At 38.1% G+C, this 23,402-nt stretch overlaps 1 protein-coding gene across 4 annotated transcripts in view; it reads left to right on the top strand.

The window, feature by feature from the left end:
* The window catches only part of RGS17 (regulator of G protein signaling 17), a 94,120-nt gene that overhangs the window by 16,829 nt on the left and 53,889 nt on the right, over positions 1 to 23,402 (top strand). The window lies entirely within an intron of this gene.

Below are 23,402 nucleotides of genomic sequence, written 5' to 3'. Positions count from 1 at the left end.
AAAGCAGAGCTATAAAAATATATGTATATTATTTATATTCTCTGTATATTCCACACACACACACACACACACACAGACACACATACACACACATATATTCTTTATATATATGTTCTTTCACTGGTATTATTAGGTGCAAATAAGTGACACTAAATGGGAGTATACCAAAGACACAGTGGCTATATCAGATTGGAATATAATGGGAATTTTCTAGACCTTGATTCATTTAAAAGTTGACTTGTTATCAGTTCATTTCAAACCAACATATTGTACTACTACAAGCGTATTCATTGCAAGTCAGAAAATACTGGAACGAGAGGTCAGAGGAAGGAGACAGCATTCTCCTGCCTTCTCTCCTTCAAGAAAATCTATGACTGATAGCATCCAAAGTTCTGGGTATAAGGGGGAGTGAGCTCATTTTTCTTAGGCTACAAATCTGACTTCCCTCCAGGATTTTCCCAGGAATGAGCTGCCTGTTTTATCTTCATCCCTTAGCTGTTTCTTGCATTTGCCTGCCAAACTTGCTTCCTGGTGTTCTGTGCTCGGAGGTACATTTCAGAGAATTTAAAGCATAATTAACTGGAGTTGAAGAATTCTGAGGTACATCAGAAAATGTAGATCACATTTAACAGAGGTAGAAACCAAAAAGAATGAGTTCCTGAAATGCATTATTTAGGCAGTAAGATAGGAATGCGGTTTTATTGTGTCTAAGCTCTTGGAAAAATTATGTATGGAAGCTGTATAATGTGCAGAGCCAGCATGGGAGTGAAATGAATAAAAATGGATAAAACTGTAAAAGAGAAGAGGCAGAGGCAGCTTAAAATTACTAGGAAGGATGTGGTACTTTTTTTTTCTTCCTTTGGACAGGTGTTTAGCAGATTGGCCTATAACTGACATGTACTCAAAGCTTCCAATTATATTATAGGAGAAGCAAGCAATATTTCCTGGAAGAACTCATTTCGAGCAATTTGAGTGCCCCTTTTACCTATGATTTGTCTCAGTTCATAATGACATCTACAGAATCACAGGATGGCTTTGTTTTCAAGGATGGCACTGAAGCAAGAAATGATAAATTATCAAGAGTTGTTAGGGGTTTGATTGTTGCCAAGGGGAAATGAAGGAAAGAAATCTGAATGTGTTCCTGGAAAAATAAGTAAGTCTAGCTAATGCCCTGGTTGCTATTTTATTTGTGTTTCAATGACAGACTTGAGAAGACGTTACAAGTATTCCATCACCACTTGTAATAATTTAAGGCTCAACAGAGCAAGTGATATTTTCACAGCTCGGGCTTTAAAATATTACTTTTTAAAGTTATGTGATGTTTGGATAAAATTAAAATGTGATTATCCTAGTGCCTGATGATAGGAAGGATAGTATAGACTCTAGATAGCTTATTTTGTGCTTGTAATTGTCTTATGCAAATAATATGAAAAACTCATTGTAGAATTTATTTGGTTTAACTTCAAGGAATAATTAAAGGCTTCATGGTGAAATGAAATCAGCTTAAGTAAAGTGTTACACTTGTCCTTGACACTTCAAATATAACTATAATATTAGGTGTTGGGAGAAAACATGGTACCCATGGCTGTGAATACAGAACTGTCAGAATGTCCATTTAATCTTGAGATGGGATTCAGGAGATCGATGTTCTAGCTATAGCTACAAAGGGGCTCAGTGAGCTCATGAATCCTAGCATGACAAAAACTTGTAATATTCATGGAGGAGCACATCGGTATCATCAGAATATTTCTGGAGGCTTCCATTCGTCATCTAGGATTGCTGATTCATAGTAGACCTCAGTGTCTCCCTCAATAGTGAGTTGTCTCCCCCAAAAGGAAGATTTTAGATGCAGACTCCATGTCCTGTGAGGACCAACCTCTTTTTCTCCTTTCTTCTACCACTCTCCTTACTCGCAAAGACCAGCATACTTAACCTGCAGAAAATGGTTTCTATGCTGCCACTTTTATGCCTTTGCTCAGACTCCTTTCTGCCTGGAATGCTGTACATGTTTCCCTTCACTTTTCTAAATCCTGACCATCTTTTATGGTCTAAGCTAAAGTCCTGAGACCTTCACAAATCCTTATCTGGCCACCTCAGTGACCTGTCCCTTCACTAAAACTGCCTGCATCACAACAGTGACATTTGTATTCTTGTCTTCCCCATGAGCAAAACTGTTTCCTTCCCATATTCTTATCAGAGGGTGGCATCTACATAGTCACTTGTGCTAGAACACCAGGAGTTGACCTTGAACTCACACTCACACTGCTCCTAACTAATCTATCCCTTACCTAGGCTTATTTTACTTCTTGAGTACTTCTTACCTCTGTCCTGTTTCTCCATTTCTTTTCTCCCCATTCACCATCATCATCTTGCCTGGACTATTGCAGTAGCCTCCTGCCTGCATTTCACATCATCCCATCTGTTCTGCACACTGGTGTCAGAATGACCAACATATGACTTCTGTTGCTACTTTACACTCAGAAAGCATGCCATGTCTCCCCTTCACCTACAGACAAAATCCAAATAGTCTGCATGGTCCTCTGCATGATTCTTCCCTTCCTGGTTTTCTCCAGTTGCTATTACTTCTCAGGCACCTTATGCCCCAGTCACACTGAATGAATGAATGGGTGGATGGATGGAAAAATGAATGAATCTTTAAAAAGTAAGCCATGCTATTAAAAGCCTCCTTGTTTTTGCTCACACTGTTGCCTCTGAATGAAATGTTTTACCTGCTCTTATCCACTTAGAAAACTTCACCCTACCTATTGCTTTTATTTTATTTTATTTTATTTTTAAGATTTTTTTTTATTTGTTAGAGACAGAGAGAGAGGAGAGAGGCAGAGACACAGGCAGAGGGAGAAGCAGGCCCTGTGTGGGGAACCTGATGTGGGGAACCCGATGTGGGACTCGATCCCGGGTCTCCAGGATCTCGCCCCCGGCTGAAGGTGGCGCTAAACCGCTGGTGCCACCGGGCTGCCCACCTATTGCTTTTAATAAGACTATCTCTGGCTACCCCTGGCATAATTCCATGCTTGCTCTTCCACAAGGGAACACTTGGCACAGACTTGAATGGACTCATAGCTAAGTTATAAGCTTATTGAAAGTGGGGACTAATTTTTGCTGGGGCTGGGATGGGGGAGGTGAAAGAACTTTTCTCTAAAGACCCACCATAGGGGGCAGCCCGGGTGGCTCAGTGGTTTAGTGCCACCTTCAGCCCAGGGCCTGATCCTGGAGACCCTGGATCGAGTCCCACATCAGGCTCCCTGCATGAAGCCTGCTTCTCCCTCTGCCTCTGTCTCTGCCTCTCTCTCTCTCTCTCTCTCTCTCTCTCTCTCTCTGTGTGTGTGTGTCTTTCATGAATAAATAAATAAAATCTTTAAAAACAAAAAACAAAAAAACCCCCACCTCTTTAAAAAAAAAAAAAAAGACCCACCATAGATTTATTAGCTGTCCATAAAGCTGAAGTCTTACCTGTCAACACTCTCTGGAATAGGCAATGGTATATAAGGTGGATATAGAGTCACATCTGTTCACCAGGTGACCCAAGATTAAATTGGACTCTGTGAAGTAGACTACTTGGGATGCCTCAGACAGATTCATTGAAGTTGACCAGTTTCCAAATTCCTTGAGGCTACTCTGCCTGAGGTTATTATTTTGCAATTTGAGTAGAAAGAACCCAGAATCCTTAAAATGCCCTTTAGGCCCCATGTGATGTCCACAGCCTCCTCTCCTTCAGACCTCCATATCCCTCTAAAGTCATCATTTCCACTCCTCCCTTGCTACTATGCCCCAGCCATACAGCCTCTTGGCTGTTCATGCAATGTGCCAGAACATTCCTAATTCAAATCCTTTGTTCCTCCTGCCTAGAATGGTCTTCCCACAGATATCCATGTGGCTCACTTATCTCCTTTATCTTTGTTTAGATATCACCTTTTCAGGGACACATTCTTTGGCCACTATCTAAATTGCAAGCCCCCTACCCCTTGCTTCTCTCTACCTTGTTTCTCTCTATAGCACTTAGAAGTCCTGTGTGATTTTTATGTCTTATTAATTTCTGTATTCCAGGTACTAAAACAGCCTAGCTCAAAGTAGCCATTCAATAAATATTTGTTGAATAAACCAACAAATCCATCTGACATGTGCAACAGCTCTTCTTGTGTATTTCTCTGAATAATCTTTATGTCCATGAACTAATTTCAGGTCCAGTAGTTGGTTAATGTCTGATCTTAGTCAAACATGTTCTGGCTTAAGAGTCATTTATCTTAGGTTTCTCTCTTGGCTCTGCCACTTACTAATTATGTGACCTTGAGCGAGTCATTCCATCTTTCTGGGTCTGGTTTTTCTCATTTATAAAACAGGGCTAATGATACCTAGTGAATTACCAGGAGTATGACAAATACTTCAACAAGCAAACATGTTGGTTGGTAACTATTTTTATTTATTATCTGTGCAAGGAACTGAAGAGGCAACATGGCATAATGAATAGTCAAACAGATGTAGATCTGATGTCTGTCTCTACCGCCTGTTAGCTCTGTAATCCTGAGAAAATTTACCTTCTTTCCTTAAATAAAGAAGTTATTTTATCTCTGAATTGGTTGAAATACCAAATGAAATAATATACCATGTTTCCACAATTCTATATACAGGTGTGTCTTTTTTTTAATACGTTAACATTTTCAGAACTCGATAAGTACTTGTGCTTTACAATCAGTGAGGTCTTAGGTTTGGTGAAATGTGGCATCTACTTCAAAAGTATTATATGTTAAACAGGATGGTAATTATAGTTTAGAATCTCTCAGGTCACTCTGACAGTTTTAAAATGTTTGTCTCTCTTCCCTTATTGGGAAAAAGTGACTCTCAGTGAATAATGATAAAGAAGCACATTTTATCTTAAAATTGTTGAATAGCCATTATTTTGCAGGTTGCCTTTAAAATTTGCTACTTTTTTTTTTTTTTCTGATTTCATCCAAAAGAAAAGAAACTGTATATTTATCTAAAGCATCAATCACAAAGTAAGTTGCTCAGCTTATTTCCTTGTAATAAGAGGAGGGCCCTTTGTTTTTCTGGGTCCCTCTCCCTGTGTCTTCACCTCGAGTTTGGTTTATACTTTCTCTTCCCTTTGGTTTGGTAATGGAGAACAAGAATAGAAGAATATCCTGGCAACCTCAGCAACCGTACTTTAACATAATACGGTTGCTAGGAGAAGAGGGTAGTAGCCGCACTTGAGAGGACACGTGGCTCTGCCGGCCTGGAGAGCCAGTGGGCCGGAGCAGGCCTTCTCCCCGCCCTGCCTTCTGCAGGAAGGCATGGAAATAGAACTCTCCTGCCATGCCCTCTGTCAACGGGTGATACTATTTTATGGCCTATTTTAAATAAAATATAAACACAAAGGGAATAAAGAAGTTCCTACTAGTAAAGATGTCATCGTAAAGAAATGTCGTATCTCCAGCTATCAGTCCTAAAACAATCTCCTGTTGCTTGGAGAACTACTAACTCGGTGTTAGAATCCACCATAGGTCATTGCTCAACTGTTGTATCCTCCTGTATGTTTTGTGGTTTGTTGGAGTACCCTGGTTTTTAGTTAACAGACCTGGGGGAAGAGTGACTGACAAGGACTATGTCCGTGACTGCAAGAAATTCTCCACACATTAGCCATACTCATTGCTCACCAGATTATCACCAGTCTGAGATGGCCGTATACTTGAATAATGATTTGCGGTGAGAAAGCTCATTGCACAGTTCATTTTACTCATTCGACAATTATGGCAGGGATTTTACCAAGTGCCAGCTACTGAGTATCAGGGCAGCAGCCAAAAATAAATATATATTTTTAAAGATTTTATTTATTTATTTGCGAGAGGCACAGAGAGAGAGGCAGAGATGTAGGCAGAGGAAGAAGCAGACTCCCTGCGGGGAGCCCCATGTGGGACTTGATCCCAAGACTCGGGGATCACGCCCTGAGCTCAACCGCTGAGCCACCCAGGCGTCCCCAAAAATAAATATTTTAAGAGAGAATGCATAAAGCAAGACCCATGCACAATGAAAACAGAATGCCTAATGTTTGCATTGTACTTTTCCTTTATTTGAGGAAGGCACCAAAACGTTTTGGGCTTAGCCCTTATTAGCATTTGAAAGAAAGTAATATTCAGACAAATAAACATTTTTGGATCTATCCACATAGGCCAGCCCTTGCTTGGCAACTGTGATTAGATTCTTCCACAAACATAGGGGACTGGAGGGAACTCGGAGTGACCACCACTGGATATGACATTGTGTTACAGCCACGGGAGTGAGATCGGCCCACAAAAGTCAATGGACTACCCCTGGATAATTTTAAGACAACACAGATAGAGATCTGTCCTACCAGTTTTCATTATCTACTTGCTGGGTTCTGGATAGAGTCTGACTCCAGTATACATCTATTACATTCTGTAGCTGCCGTTTCGTAGACGAAGGAACGTGTGATTCAATTAATCATGTTCCAAGTACTGTATCATTCACCTACCCTTGTTTTTTCCTTCTCTGAAGAACTGATTAACCAGATTGACACGTAAGAAATTCTTCGAACTCGTGAGCCTATGCCAACCAGTTGTTTGATTCTTTTTTCCCCTTTGATTAATATTAAGAAATGAGAATGTTAACTTCCGTTTGGGTATGCTTCAATCCAAAATAAAAATGGAAATAGGTTACATACAGAGTGATGTGGCTATGACTTCAGTATGGAACTTAGAAACATTTTTTTCTTTGGGAAAGACTAATGATTTATATCCAAAAAAGAGCTCTAGTACAGCAAATTATTATTCTACTCCTTCTTAGTCCAAATCACATTTCTGGGAATGTAACAAGTCTAGAACTAGTCTTTCTGTATGTTCATGTCTGTTTATGTACATATGGATATATTATATTCATGATTTTACTTTGACCCCTAAAGAAAAATCAGAGGCAAACTATATCTCTGGCAGGCTACGTTTTCTATCCTCCCTACTGGTGTCCCATCTGACTCTCCCAGCATCATCTGGTGTCTGCTGTTAGGACTTTTAGAAGGAGTGAGGTGATAAGGCTTATCACTTCCCTTAATAGAGGGCTGTGAAGGAGCAAAAATGCCTTTGAAGTACAAAGACAGGTTGCTGCATCTGATGGGATGCCAGGCAATGAATCTGATATCTTGCTGGTAGATACTACTTCATAACCACCTAATGCTTGCTAGTAGAATAAGTAGTAGTAGGATGGGTGTGAGCTCTGCAGTCCATCAGTCCATCAGACCAGGTTCAAATCGTTAATTCCAGTGCTTAGAGCATAGGTAGTTGCTTAAATTATTTAAAACGGAGGTTAATGGAAGTGGAGACTATTTACTGGACAGAATTATAAAGAATAAATTAGGTAAGATATTTTTTAAAGATTTATGTGTTTATTCATGAGACACAGAGAGAGGCAGAGACACAGGCAGAGGGAGAAGCAGGCTTCCTGTGGGGAGCTCAATGCAAGACTCGATCCCAGCACCCCGAGATCACGACCTGAGCCTAAGGCAGACACTCAACTGCTGAGCCACCCAGGTGCCTCTAAATTAGGTAATTTAAAATATCTAGCAATAATGTCTAATATTTATGAGTACTTAAACTGTTATTCCCACACTTCAACAGTCTTTTAACACTTGGGGACCTAAACTCCAGTAAGTAACTGTCCTTCATCCCCTTGATGTCCTCATGCTCCTGGATGCAAAAATTCATGTAAAAACTTGTCTCTGGATTGCTGTTTTCTAAATGCTACTGGGCACATGATAGTTGTTCAGTAAATGTTAGGATTAAAGAAGAAGAAAGGGGGATCCCTGGGTGGCGCAGCAGTTTAGCGCCTGCCTTTGGCCCAGGGCACGATCCTGGAGACCCAGGATCGAGTCCCACATTGGGCTCCCGGTGCATGGAGCCTGCTTCTCCCTCTGCCTGTGTCTCTGCCCCTCTCTCTCTTTCTCTCTGTGTGTCTGTGTGTGTGACTGTCATAAATAAATAAAAATTAAAAAAAAATAAAATAAGAAGAAAGGAATGTAATGAACATTTAAATCTACAGGTCATTTTTCCTTGCTTTTTGTTCTTAAGAAATATTTTACCATTTTCTCATGCAGTCAAAATACATATTTTATCAAGAGCCACAAAATAACGGCTGATTAGTTCACTGCTTTTTCCATTATGTGTCAAGGAACAAATAAGTCAAAGTGCCGGTTAAGCTATTACATTTCATTCTTAAGTTACAATCCAACAAGACACTGAGTCGAAACAGTCACAAAACAAACAGGTTCTGGATCCTTCTGCTATCACCAATGTTATTTTTAGAGGAAGAGGCCCTGTGATAAAGAAGTGCAGTCTCTACCTTTGGCCATGTTTTTCAGATGCCTTCTATCATCTTCCTGAAACTCTTCAAGAAAAGTTCATTTATCTGAAATTAAACATGAAAGTCAGAGATTTTTCAGTTTTAAATGAAGCATTCAACCTGAAGACATGGAGGCCAATACTGTGACTCTTTTGTTCATCCAATTTGGCAGCTCAAGTTTTCTAATGGGACGTTTTCCTTCTAGAAAAAAAAATACCTTACATTTTAGAGGTCAATGTGGACTATTACTTATGTGACAATGGCCATAATGGCCATAGAACTATAATGTAATAATCTGTAAGCTGAAAGAGACTTGAGATCGTCATCTAGTTTGATTCTCCTCCTGTTAGGGAGAAGGCAGAGGAAACCCAGTGAGATTAAAGGGCTGACTTACTGTGATAAGGAAGTGAACCCAGATTGACACTCACGATCTCTGTTTTGCAGCCACTCTTGCTTACTGAGTGTTTAAGTGCAGAGCAAACACTTTGCCGGCCTTTTATGTGCATCACAGAATCCTCACGATAAGGTAGTGAGTTAAGTCTTGTCATTCCTTTTTTTTTCAAGTGGAGACAGCCCAGAGAGGCTGACTAACATTTCTATATTGCACAGCAGATAAGAGTCAGAGCCTGTCTTCAGACTCACTGAATGCACTTTTCCCCAACACTTTTTGTCCTTTTCTACCCTATGCTTTTGCATATGATGTCTCTCCTACCTGATGGGCTTGTTAGCCCTCTTCCCTCATTTTTTTTTTTTTAAGATTTTATTTATGAGAGAGAGAAAGAGTGAGGGGAGGAACAGAGGGAGGGACTAATAGACTCTACACTGAGCACCAAGCCAATGCAGGGCTCAATCCCAGAACCCTGAAATGACCTTAACTGAAATTAGGAGCCTGCCGCTTAACCAGCTGAGCCTTCCAAGGTGCACCCTATTTCCCCCATTCTTAACACCCAGCTGAAATGTCATGACTTGAGAAGCCACTCCAGTCCTCTCCTCTGGATTCCAGTAATACTTTGTTCATATCTCCATCAAAGCCCTTATACTGTGGCATTCTGAATCCTGTATTTGTGTTTTTCTTCCCACAAGACCATTAACTGCCTGAAGACTCTACTCTGTCTTATTTTTCCCTTAAATTTCTTGGATTTAGCATTCACCCAGGACATAGAAGCGTTAGCTGGATGACTGTATTATAAGACAAACTCTGTGTTTTCGAGAGCTGAAGCTGATACATTCAAATTGTCAGCTGAAAACAGTTTGGATCCTAAGTATTATTTGTAGTTATTTGCAAAACCAAGCTACAAATATTTCTTATAGACTAAATAATCAAGTGCCTTCACATATGGAGAGTTATGCATCCTACTTTTACGATTCAGCCAAAATGAATAATATATAATTAGATCATTTTTTCATAATCTGCCAAAAATTGGAGAAATGGATTCTGTTAACCAATTTGAGATCCTTCCTCTTAAAATACTTATTTGAGAATCATTTGGAGTAGTTTTAGGAATTGAATTCAGTATTTATATAGACTAGCATATATAATTCAAAACCCTGCTATACTACAGATTCAATTATTAAATGGATAGATTTTCCTAGAGTAAATACATCCGGTATTCAATTTCAAAATAATTCATTAAACTGTAGCATTTTACCAGAACATAAAGTAGAAATATTTAAAATCATGAACAATAGTACTTCAGAAATACTTCTATGTTTTTCATGTTGTATTCTTTTTGCTGCTTCTGTTTTTTAATATCTATCACATGGTGGCCAAGGTACACATTCTTAAGTTACTTAAATAGATTCTCTTTAATATCAAAGTACTTGTTATGAAACAATGATTTTCTCCCTCTGCTACTCAGAATCCTTGAGTGATCTGCCAACGACTGAACCTGAATTTTGAAAATATTACGTATATGCCCTTAGAGAATAAGTTGCTTAAATTTGTATTTTCCCCAAATATTCTCTCCCCACCCCCACCCCTGAAAAATATGAGGATTACTAGTAGCCAGAATCACAGAGGCAGAAAGTAGGATAGTGGTTGTCAAGGGCTGGGGGGGGCGGGGGGAGGAAGAATGGAGAGTTACTCTTTTATGGGTGTAGAATTGCAGGTCTACAAGGCGAAAATTGTTCTAGAGATGGATGGTGGAGAAGGGTAGCACATTCTGAATGTATTTGATACTACTAGGGGATCCCTGGGTGGCTCAGCAGTTTAGCGCCTGCCTTTGGCCCAGGGCATGATCCTGGAGTCCTGGGATTGAGTCCCGTGTCAGGCTCCCTGCATGGAGCCTACTTCTCCCTCTGCCTGTGTCTTCTGCCTCTCTCTCTGTGTGTCTCTCATGAATAAATAAATAAAAATCTTTAAAAAAAGTATGTGATACTGTTGAACTGTACACCTAAAAATGGCTTAGATCGTAAATTTTATGTTTGTATATTTTGCCACAATAAAATTTTAGAAAAGAAAAGTTATAATAGTCATCTCAGTCTTTTTACCCTGGAAAAAAGTGCAAATGAGAAATAAGAGTTGGTCAGTGATACTTTACCAAAATTTTGTCAGAATTCCATTGAAAATAATTTGAGTACATGGTGCTCTGATTTGAACACTGACATCATGAACTCAATATATTTATTGAATAATTGATCCAGCTTTCTGCTTAGATCTTCAGTGATAGTTTAATAAAAAATCATGCTGTTAACTTCATTATTTTCACACCCTTTGACAGGCATATTAGTGCAAGCACAGGAATTCATACATAAAAATAAATAGTATATTCATAATGGATTAATAAAAATAATACGCATATTCTAGAAATATGTGATGACTGTTTCAGAAATTCCCACAAAAACATAGCAAACAAATATTAAACTCCTAATGGACATGCTTGAGATTTTGCATTATTATTAAAATTGTTTATGGAGATAAATGTTTATCTTATTTAATTTATGAAGATTATGTTAGCCACAACATTATATGTGAATGTTGTAACTATAGAACCTACTTGTTGAATGTGGTAATTATTTTTTAATTTAAATTCAATTAACCAACATATCATATCATTAGTTTCAGATGTAGCGTTCAGTAATTTATCAGTTGCATATAATACCCAGTGTTCATCATATCACCTGCCCTCCTTAATGTGGTAATATTTTAAAAAGATTATTTATGAGAGAGAGCATGCACTCAGTGGGCATAGGGGTGGAGGGTGGAAAGGAATAGAGAGGGGAGGGAGAAGGACAAGCCGACTCCACGCTGAGTGCAGAGTCCAATGTGGGGCTTGATCTCATGACCCTGAGATCATGACCTGATCTGAAACCAAGAGTTGGACACTTAACTGACTGAGCCACCCAGGTGCTCCTGAATGTGGTAATCATAAAAAAGATGTAAAATTTTTTTAAAAATTTTATTTTTTTAAAGATTTTATTTATCCATGAGAGATAGAGAGAGGGGGAGGCAGAGACGTAGGCAGAGGGAGAAGCAGGCTCCATGGAGCCCGATATGGGACTCTATCCCAGACCCTGGGATCATGCCCTGAGTCAAAGGCAGATACTCAACCGCTGAGCCTCCCAGGCATCCCTTAAAAAAGTTTTAGATTGAAAATCCTGATTCAAAAATGCTTTTTAGAAATTTAACTTACAACAAAACTGGATACTCTATTTGAAAAAAGGTATAAAATCCCCCTACTAGGGCAGCCCCAGTGGCACAGTGGTTTAGCGCCGCCTGCACCCCAGGGTGTGATCCTGGAGACCCTGGATTGAGTCCCCTGTCGGGCTCTCTGCATGGAGCCTGCTTCTCCCTCTGCCTGTGTCTCTGCCTCTGTCTCTCTCTCTCTCTGTGTCTCTATGAATAAATAAATAAAAAATCTTGAAAAAAAATAAAATCCCCCCACTGGGGATGGATGAGGAAGGGAAAAGAAAGAAAAGGGACTGGAAAATTAAATTCTGAGATTTTTGCCCTTCTCCCATTGATTACTTGTGCAACTTCCAATTTATTCAATACATTGAAAACAATTCAAAGAGCTACAAGAGAAACAGTTACTAAGTGGAAGCTCATCTATTTCCTAGTGACACAGAACCATACTTCCTAAAGTTGTTCAATGCTCTGAATTTTCTGTATTTGACTTTCAAAGAATAAGTGTCATGATGAAAACATAGAAATTAGATGGAGAGAAGCAGAGGACTAGAAGTTGTTCTCAAATAAAGGAGATTTTATTTCCTCCAGTCACCAATTTTAAATGCTTGAATCACTTGAATATTATAGTTTACCTACAGAATCATGGATGTCTGTAACATAGTGTAGAAGAGTACATACAGAAAACCTCATCCTTGATGATACCAGGTAGAAATAATCATATGTATATATAATACACTTCTATACATATTACAGTATTTGGGCTTGAAGACAACCCCGGGAGGTATTAGAGGACTTTATCCCTGTTTCACAGATACAGAAACAAAGACTCAATGAATTTAAGGCACTTGTTAAAGGTGACCCAGTGATTTAATATAGGTAGGGCTGAAGCCCAAGTCTTCTGGCTACAAGACCAGTGATCTTCTTTCTAGATTACTTTGAGTTTCTCTCCAAAAAGCTAAATGGAAATTTGTTGTATATTTATCCCCTTGTCTACTAAACCAAGATTGTGTTGAGTTGGTACCCTTCTGGGCCTCTCTCTGTTCTCCTTTTCTCTGTGCACTCTGTAAAGTATGTGTACCATTTATCTTATCCTTTAATTACCTTACTCAGATGTGTTGTAGTATCCCTACCACTTGTCCCCTTGTTTACTCCTCATCCTTGAAAAAAGGCAAGGAATGGTCATAATCAGGAGTTGGGTCCCTTGCATAATCAGGATAAGATTTTGTGGAAGATAACGTGATCTTTCTCCTTGTGGAAAAAGAAAGATGAACCAAACCAATCCTAAAGTCACATGTACTTCACTGACTTAAAAAAATGATCACCATTTTGGGTACCAGTGAAAGACATCCCTGGAGAACAGTGAGTTTCAGAGATTCAGAAAGAAACAGGTCGTATGACCCTAATAATCTAAAATGCTTGTTCATCTGCTTGTAAATAGCAGGAATGGAGTTCATCTGCCTGTAAATAGCAGGAATGTACCATGAAAAATATCCATGTTGAACAACACCAGCCTAAAATCTGGAATCAAATGACACATCGCATGTACAATATTTTTTTAATTAAAAAAATGTTTCAAGTACATAGTAAGACTAATTACTATTGGTAATAACATTTCCTGAGTAACATCTTCCTATTTCTTGGTTTCCTCAAGTTATCTGTAGTCCTTGGTAGGAGTCTCTCTCTCCTATAGGAAAGTGAAAATTTAGTATTCTAGAGCTCTGATGCCAGGAGTTAGTTCATGTTCCCCCTTTTACTGGTTTTCAAATGAAAGCAAATCATAGAAGGAAATTGAAACCATAACTGCTTCTGTAACACTTTGTTCCTCAGGGGGTACTTGGTCTAAAAGGAATGCACAACAGCAAAACACATTTAAGGTACAAGTTATATGAGTCATCAGATGCTGTTTGTATAATTCCAAAACATTCATAAGCTAAATTGTACTGGGATAATTTGTGAGCAATGTTCTGACCTCTAGCATTTCCAAGTCTCACTTGACTTTGTAGCTTAGAGGTATTTTTTAAAAGTGGACTGTGTCACTTTAATTTTGTGATTCCCAAGCCCATTCTGCTCCAAGCCATGTATAATTGTACATTCTTTATTTGAAAGGCAAAGTGAATAAAGATGGAGTTGGAGGTGGGTGAAGACAAGAAAATACTCTATGACAAAACAACCAAATTAATGGATATTAATTTTTAGAATATGATACCAAAGTATTGTGGTGTCTTAGATCTTAAAACTGATAATGATAACAACTTTAGCATCAAAACCAATCAGCAAGAATACTTTTGACTGTCTGAAAGAAATGAAGACCTCTAAGACTTCAACTGCTGCCATGAAAATCATGAAGTTAAAGTTGCACCACAATATTTATTTATTTATTTTTAGAACGTGCACACACACGTGCAGTAGGGCAGGGGCAGAGGAAGTAGGAGAATCTTAAGCAGGCTCCATGCCCAGTCCAGAGCCCATAGCACAGCTGATCTCATGACCTGAGCCAAAATCAAGAATTGGATGCTTAACTGACTGAACCACCCCGGCACCCCATGCATCTCAATATTTAGATTGATCAACAACACCGCATTTTGTACAGGCAAAGAAGATTTATCTGAAGTGGACAGTCATACACCTTGGAAAATTCTAACATAGCACTTCTCTAGATGGTTTAAAAGATGAATTATGTCTACATTTTTAAAAGAAAGAATACAAAAAAGTTCATTGATCTCTTGAAAATTTCTTAATGATTGGCTTAAATTAAAATTTTCTTGTAGTAGTAAATATCAGTCTTAAGATATTTCCAGCTGCATCTGGACATTGTATTTCCATCACCTTCCCTAATGCACTTTTTCTTGTTCATGTAAGAAGCTCATGGTTTGATCTAAATATGCGTTTGCCAAATACTGATTGAAAATTGATACTCATTTTTTAATTCCCCCAAAGTTTACAGAATATTATTCAATGGAAGCAATATTTTGAACTCAAGTATTTGTACTAGAATATGCTTAAATTATGGATTTTAAGTATTGTATCTTTGCATAATACATACCAATGGGAACATTAGCTCAACCATTAATGATGATATTTCCTTAAAAATATTTAAGGGCCGGGATCCCTGGGTGGCGCAGCGGTTTGGCGCCTGCCTTTGACCCAGGGCGTGATCCTGGAGACCCGGGATCGAGTCCCACATCGGGCTCCCGGTGCATGGAGCCTGCTTCTCCCTCTGCCTGTGTCTCTGCCTCTCTCTCTCTCTCTGTGTGACTATCATAAATAAATTAATTAAAAAAAAAATTTAAGGGTTTACACTTGATGAAATTATATGAGACAGTTATCAAAAATTACCATATTTTTCAAGGATGAAATTCTGTATCTCAATACACCAATGGAAGACATTGTACAGTCAGTTGTACTTTTAGACAATTGTATCCCTAGGCAGACTCAACTTTTGAATATCATTTTCCAGTGAGATTAGTTAGTAGGAATCTATTCCAGATCCTTTTTATAAAGCAAACTTCTTTTTCTGTGTAACTTTCTGACCTATAGAATTAGGTAATTAGAAATACTAACATTTCTTTAAAATACTTAAAAATGTTTAAATTGTTTAGTCTTCATAAATATTTTTATCCTTGTCTAAATCTTGTATTTATTACTAAACAGACTGTTGTTAAATGGTGTTGTAGACATTAGCAACAAGGGAGTGAAGTGTATATTTTTACATCTTTCTGTTGTAGAAGTAAATACCCTTAATGATGAAGTTATTATCAGCATCCCTATTTTTTCTTTTTCATAAATTGATAATTTTTCTTTAATCTAAATTTATTTCTCTAACACAGTAGAGCAAATAACATTTGTGAAAAGGAAAATTTAACCTGGAAATAATAAGTGATTATTTTGAAAGCTTCATATACTGTTCAGTCCTTAAGTTAATCAAAGTAGGTCAACAGTAAGATGGTACTGCCAAGAGAATCCTCTTAAAGATTATGTGGACTATATGTTGATGCCTGGAAAAGATTTATTAACACTTTATGTTTTATCTGGAAAAAAGGTTTCATTACACATTTAATAGACTAAGCCTACATATTTTAACCAGCATGATATAAAAATTAAAAATAATGTAATTATAATTTATATACTTATATTACATGTATAAAATACTAAAAGATCTTTTTTTCTTTAGCAGACTGTAAAATGAGTGGCTAGTGAAAGAAGATCCAAGTTTAAATAGATCATCAGTGTGGATAATTGCCTTGAAAAAAAGATGGTGTAATCATCTATATCAATTTTAGAATCACACTTTTTTGTATACATTGACCCAAATTTTCTTAATATCACTTTTTTACACAAAAGTACCATACTTCTTTAATGTTGATGGCAGAAGCAGCATTCACCAAATGACTGGACCACTTCCAAACTGTTCCTTTCAACCACTTAATCACCAACATTACAGTTAGTTTAGAACCATGGTTTTCAGTTTTATTAAGAATGGACTTTCTCTTTTTAGATGAAATATTATTTAGGATTCAATTTCAAGAATTTAAATGTTTTTGCTAATTGGATTCAATTGGCAAGATAAGCACATAAATCTATTTCTGCCTTCCCAAGTCCCTTAAGAAAGAAATATATGTATATATAAATATAAATACAAGTATGTGTTTTATGATACATCCTTAGCAACAATGAAGGGGGGGGGGAAGAGAATACTATTGGCTTAATCTCTCATTTTGAGGCATTCCTGAAAGAAACAAAACAAGAGGAAACCAGAGTCCAAAAAATGAGAAAACTCTTTTTATAGGTGGGAACAGTTCTAGAGCTTCTGCAAACACATAGTCAAAATACGTAGGGCAGGATGTGTTTCTGGGAAAATCATTAGATGAGCAATTGAAACTACATGTGGAACAACTGAATTGTTTCTCATTCTTGTTCCCCTTATAATAATCTGTGGGCAGCTGCAGTGTTTACCCCAGGCTAAAGCAGCAAAGATGTCTCAAAAAAACCTGGTACTATCCCAGATGGCTTGTAATCTGAAATATAAATGGGTAAACCATGTACTCCAAAGATAAGCTACCTGGATGCACCTCATGCCCAGTATGGCATACTCTGCACCCCACCGTCAACAGAAGCATCTGCAGATGGGCAAACAGATGGGAATCTCACATACCAAGACGAGCAGACAGTCAAGGAAGACCAAGAAAGACAAGTATCATGAAAGAAATATAATAATGCCAGTAAATTGAGAGACTGACATCTGAGAGAACAAAACAGAAACTTTAAAATAAGAATGATGTCTTTAGAGTGTGTATAAAACATAAAACATCTCATTCATAAAAGAAAATAAATTTATGAAAAGGAAACAATTAGACATTGGAAATAAAAATACATGTATTTGTCAACAGGGATAATAGGTCAGGTTTAATGCATATGAAATATTTAATGAATATAATAAAATCTGGGTTCAGTTTTATATTGTACTCAGCACCTAGACTAGTTATTTACTGTTACATAAAACTTGTCACCCCAAGACTTAGTAAGTAGTGAAACTCATCAGTTTATGTGAGTTAGGAATCTGGGCACAGTTTATCTGGGTGCTTCTAGCATAAATTCTCTCATGAGGCTGCTAAGAAGGCATCACCTGGGGGCTTCAGTGATCTTGAGGCTCAGCTGAGGAAAAGTCTTCCAAACTCAGTCACATGGGTGTTGCAGAAGCCTGCTAGTCCTCTTGGGCTGTTGGCCGCACACATCAGTTCCTTACCATATGGGATCTGCACAAAATGGCAGAGTGAGGGATGAGACAGAGGTCCAAGACAAGCCACAGTCTTTTTATAACCTAACCTCAGAAACAATATCTCATCACTTTTGCCATATTCTGTTCCTTAACAGTGAGTCAGTAAGTCCAACCCATAGTCCAGAAGAGAGAATTATAATCTGGTGGCTAAAGGGAGGCAGGGATCATTGGGAGCCATTTCAGGTTTCTCAAAAGTGTCCTCCCATGACATCAGTAGCTGAAAGCTCAGACTCTCCTCTAAATCAGATCCAGGTGCCATGCCCCTTAGGCATAGTTTCCTTAAGTAGAGCTTGCTGAGCACTCCACCTGTAAGATGAAGAGAGGTACCTGTCTCTTGTATATCCAACATCCAGTGTTGGGACAGGCAAAGAAGAATGACTGTAGACATTTCTCTTCAAAACTGTGAGGGCAGCCCTGGTGGCTTAGTGGTTTAGCACTGCCTTCAGCCCAGGGTGTGATCCTGGAGACCTGGGATCGAGTCCTGCATCGGGCTCCCTGCATGGAACCTGCTTCTCCCTCTGCTTCTCCCTCAACCTCTGTGTGTGTGTGTGTGTGTGTGTGTGTCTCAAATAAATAAAAAATCTTAAAAAAAAAAAAAAAACTGGGAGGGCTGGGATGCCTGAATGGCTCAGCGGTTTAGCATCTGCTTTCTGCTCAGAGTGAGGACCCAGGATCAAGTCCCACATTGGGCACCTTGCACGGAGCCTGCTTCTCCCTCTGCCTGTATCTCTGCCTCTCTCTGTGTCTCTCATGAATAAATAAATAAAATCTTAAAAAAAAAAAAAAAACTGGGAGGGCAGAGATGGAAATTCAAAAAAAAATTACTCTTCCATAAAAATTCTGTAAAATGTTGGAAGTTCTTGATTAGATCTCAAGGGCTAGGACTAACACTTCATGCTGCTCAGCTCTGCATCTGAGGCATCTTTCCTTTTCTTTGAAAGGTAGCATGTGTTTGCAACTGAGTAGTATGTGCATATGTTTGCATTATGAAAGACCAGAGGATATGGGTATTTGTGGACACACACACACATGCAAATAGTTAAAAGTTGTTTCTAGGTTATGGAATATTTTTCATTATTGTGAATATCTTTGTTTCCTAAATTTTCTGCAATAAACATCTTCAGCCTTTGTAAAAAAAAAAAAAAACACAAAATTTTTTTCTTAAGTATGGGGGAAAATACACGTAATTCAATACCTGAAGGTAATGTAATGAATGAATTTTTACTATCAGATCACAAGACACAAAATGTATAAATTACATTGCCAGTTTATTAATTCATATTATGAAATATTACTGCTAGCATTGCTTCCCTGTAGCATTAATTATGTGAAAAGTCAAAATGAGAAGATTACTTGGTGAATACTGAATCCAAGCAAGAGATGAAATGAGTAACTAGTATCTTCACAATGTAAGTTGATCAGTGTTTCCACTGTGGTACAAATGGTTATACGGAGTCAGCCTGTTCAGCGATACATGGCCTTGATCTGAGCTGGTTTTGCCTTCCAAATCTGCATCTGCCATGTAAAGAGATCATCTTCTGTTCTCACAGTTTTCCTCAGAATACAGTTCAGTAGCTTAGATTTCAGTATTTTAAAATACAATTGTATTATGTCTCCCAAACCACTTTATCTCAGCATTGACAAAGAAATTGGGGAGGCCATTCTCATAAATGATGAACACTTTTATATTTGAATTCTCACTACTTTTACTCTCAGAGTTCTGTTACTTCTTTGATACTTTCATGTATTAAGAATATTTTGGTTGCACTTCCTAAATTACTTTTTAAAAGTTTAGTGTCTCCAACATTGGTAGATTTTTCTTCCTCTAGAAACCTACCTACCGCCTAAGTAATGGTGCCTACCTCTCAATTAAATGATTTAATATATTTAGTGTGTTTAGAATATTGTCTGCTGGCATTAACCATGGTAATAATAATGCTTAAGCATTCCAAACTATCCTGGAAGGGACATTGTAAGAGTTTGCATTTCCTTCAGGGCAGCTCTAAATATATTATCCATCACAGTGAATGTGGCATTGCTTCTTCCTCCAGAGATCCTTAAAAACAGGATTCATAATTTCAGTATAATTGATGTGCTGGGTGATTTTTAGAAAGTGAGAAATGAAATCAATGACCACTGGTGTTCCTTTTTACCTGGTGATCCAATGGTTATTTTTCTCATGCTTAGAATTAACTTTCAGATAGTCTGGTAGTTATAGAATATATTTTTAAAAGCACTAAACCCAAATTTGTCATTAGTCCTGAAAATCAATTCTCATTGAATATGATGAATCATGGGATCATTTATCATATATACATGTGTATATAAAATGACTATATATAGTCATTTTCTCCTTTTGGGGAGTGGGGGTGGGGAGCAACAGGATACAATTGCCATGGTGCATTTTGTGGTTCAATCCATAAAAGAATTCTTGAAGCAATTATTTTAGTGTAGTGGTCAGGAATGACTAAAGACTGTGAGTTAGCAGGGACGTAATTATCCTTCAGGGGCTGAATGAAGGTTGTTTCTCTTAGATGAAAACAGGAGAACATGGATCCCAAAGAACTCTCCTGACTTATCAAACAGTAAAATTGAGAGGCTAAGGTGCGCCTGGGGGCTCCATCAGTTAAGTGTCTGCCTTAGGCTCAGGTCATGATCCTGGGGTCCTGGGATTGAGCCCAGCATCAGGCTCCTTGCTAAGCAGGAGCTTGCTTCTCCCTCTCCTTCTGCCCCTCCTGCTGCTTGTGCTCTCTCTCTCTCATTCGTAAATAAATAAATCAGGTTAAAAGGACATCCCATCTCCTTTACCCTGCATCTTCATATGTGAATCCCTTGAAATAAAATCATGTAAACCTGCACAGTGAACATATGCTTATACGTGCAGATTGGGTATGTGCTTTTTGTTCCAAAAGGTCAATGTCTCAGGCACTTACTTGATTTTGTTAAGGAAGAAAATGTAAGAATAATGCATAAACGTGGCTATGAAACACCCAATGTATTATTTACAAATGCCATTGCTAGCTACAGAGAGAACCAGACATTTTGTGAGTGATTTTTCTTTCAATTAGAGCTGTACTACTCAAAGCATAATCTGTGGACTGATGCTGGTATGTGAGCTGATAGCCAGTGATCAGTCACAGAATATAAATCAGTGCACTGTTTTCCTTATTCTTCTGCAAGCCCCTGATCTCAGTGTAGACCAGTAATATACACTTTAGACTAGAATTTTGAGAAGCACTGAGCCAGAGTATTGTAGTTCCAATCAGTTCTGCTAGCCTGCTGTCCATGTTTTGGCCTCAGGGTCTGGTCTTGACCTTGCTGCTCATCTGCTCTATGACCCTGGTGAGATTTACTCAGCTCTTTTGCATCTTGGTTTTCTCCTCTGTACAAAGGATGTGGCATGGATAATCCCTAAGCTCCTTTGCAGAGCTATAATTCAAGTCGATGCAATGATTGAGTTTAGGTATAGAGAAAAGGCTAGGTTAAATTATGGCAATTAAAAATTATCCTATTAAAATGATGCCTGTGAATACTGTGTAAGAAACATGATTATGATAAATAAAACCAACAGTATGCCCTATGCCATCTATGAACTATGTGAAAATACATACATAAAAAAGACTGGGCATAAATTAAACACACACACACACAGAATTATGAAAAGCATTGTGAAACTCTGAAGCCTATGCATTGACTTTTTCTTTCTAAAAAGAAATTAAATTTTTATAACATGGTTATATTCCCCACAAATATAAATGAAGAAGCATACAAAAGTATTCAGTTAAATATTATGCACCTAAGATTTTGAGTCTTTTTCTATATGCTTTAATGAATGTCACTGCTGTGTTTTCACTATTTGGAATATCCTATGGCATTTTTCAGTTCCTTCTTCCTATACCAGGTAAGAGTCTTCCAGAGCAAATATTTATATACTTCTAGTTACTCTGGAGTCAAAGAAGCTGCTCAATCGACAGTACCTGCATAACCTATTACATTAAAGGAGGCACAGCTTCTAGCTGAACTAAGGCAGGCTCCACCTGTCCTTTATGTTACCTTCCAGCCTTCTCAGACACCTTAAATCACTTCCATCTTTAAAAATAAAAATTTCCTCCCTTGACTCTACATCCTTTTCTAGCTGTTCTCTACCATTCTTCTCCCCTTCACAACCAAACTTTGGAAAGAGATGTTGAAGCTAGTTGTCCCCCCTGCCTTACCTCTCCTCTGTACCACACCCCTTCAGTCAATCTGAGGTCCTTGAACCATCTATATGACCACTTTCTGATTGTCACTGACCACCTGTGTACTTAAATCCAATTAGATACAGAATCTACACTTCAATAAAACAAATTTGCTAAGGGGTTTTAAGTAACTCACAGATTTTTTTTTAAAAGATTTTATTTATTCATGAGAGACACACACACACACAGAGGCAGGCTCCATGCAAGAAGCCCTATGTGGGACTCGACCCCAAGTCTCCAGGATCAGGCCCTGGGCTGAAGACAGTGCTAAACCACTGAGGCACCCGGCTGCCCAGCTTACAGATTTCTGAGAGGGTCAGTGAGAGGCTCTACAGCTAAATGTCCAGGAGCAAGGCCCAGCTGGGCCATCTGTAGAGAACATAACCATTGCTGTCTCTGTTGAGCAATGATAAAGCTACAGGCTGGTACTCCTATCCTTGTACAGCCAAACCCTTCTACCACCTTACATGCCAGAAGACCAGTTCTCTGCAATGCGGCCATCTCTTCCCTCTAGAAATAAACATATCAGTCATTCATCTGATTTCCAATGCGTTATTCATCACTGCATTCTCACAACCCAAGGTTATACCCCATACCTGAATGTTCTACATCAATACTTTCAACATTCCTCTTTCATGATAATGAGGTTTACAATGATAATTCTCAGTATTTGTGTGTGTGTGTGTGTGTCTTTAAAAATTACCCCTTAATCTGGAAAGCTACATTACAGTTTATAATATGGTCATTTCAAGAAAAACAGGTCAAGAAAAGCATGTCATTTTATAGTCTGCAGCATTAACAAATTCAAACAATTTTAACTTAAGACCTGACAATTTTAGCTTAAAAATCTTAAGGTTTTTCTTTGTTAAAATGTGGCTCTTTGGGTTTACATTTAATTTTAGCTGCTCTTAGGTTTCAATTCCAAGATCTAGCCCTGGAGTAATATTTACTGGTTTTGTTTCTTATTTGTTTCTCCTTCTCTCCTCCCCCATCAGTATAGTCCAAGAATTAATGAATCGTTTCCCTCAAAGATTAGTACTAATGACCTTATTTCCATAAAAACAGACTCACCACTCTGCCAGCTTTCTCTTCTGCAAGCTTGCCTGTAGGAATGATCCATTAGTTAAAATTTTAAAAGAAACTAGAAGATGTTTGTCTCCCAGAAATCTGATTGTGACATAGGCCTTCACCTGTTTCAGCACTTAAAAAAAAAAGACATTTTAAAAAAATTTGTGATGAAAGCTATTAACTACTCTTTATGCCCTAAAAACTGATGGAGAAAACTAGCTTTCTTAGCTTCATGAGATATTCATTGATTCATTGTCAGTAAGACAAAATGTTTCCTCACCATCGGAATTCAGATAAAATATCTAATTAGAGATATAGTCTTATCTTGGAG

The sequence above is a fragment of the Vulpes lagopus genome, chromosome 2 (genome assembly GCF_018345385.1).
Source record: "Vulpes lagopus strain Blue_001 chromosome 2, ASM1834538v1, whole genome shotgun sequence".
In the NCBI taxonomy this organism is placed as follows: Eukaryota; Metazoa; Chordata; class Mammalia; order Carnivora; family Canidae; genus Vulpes; species Vulpes lagopus.
Note: the sequence above shows the minus strand (reverse complement) of the source record. Positions and strands in the feature narration are given on the sequence as shown.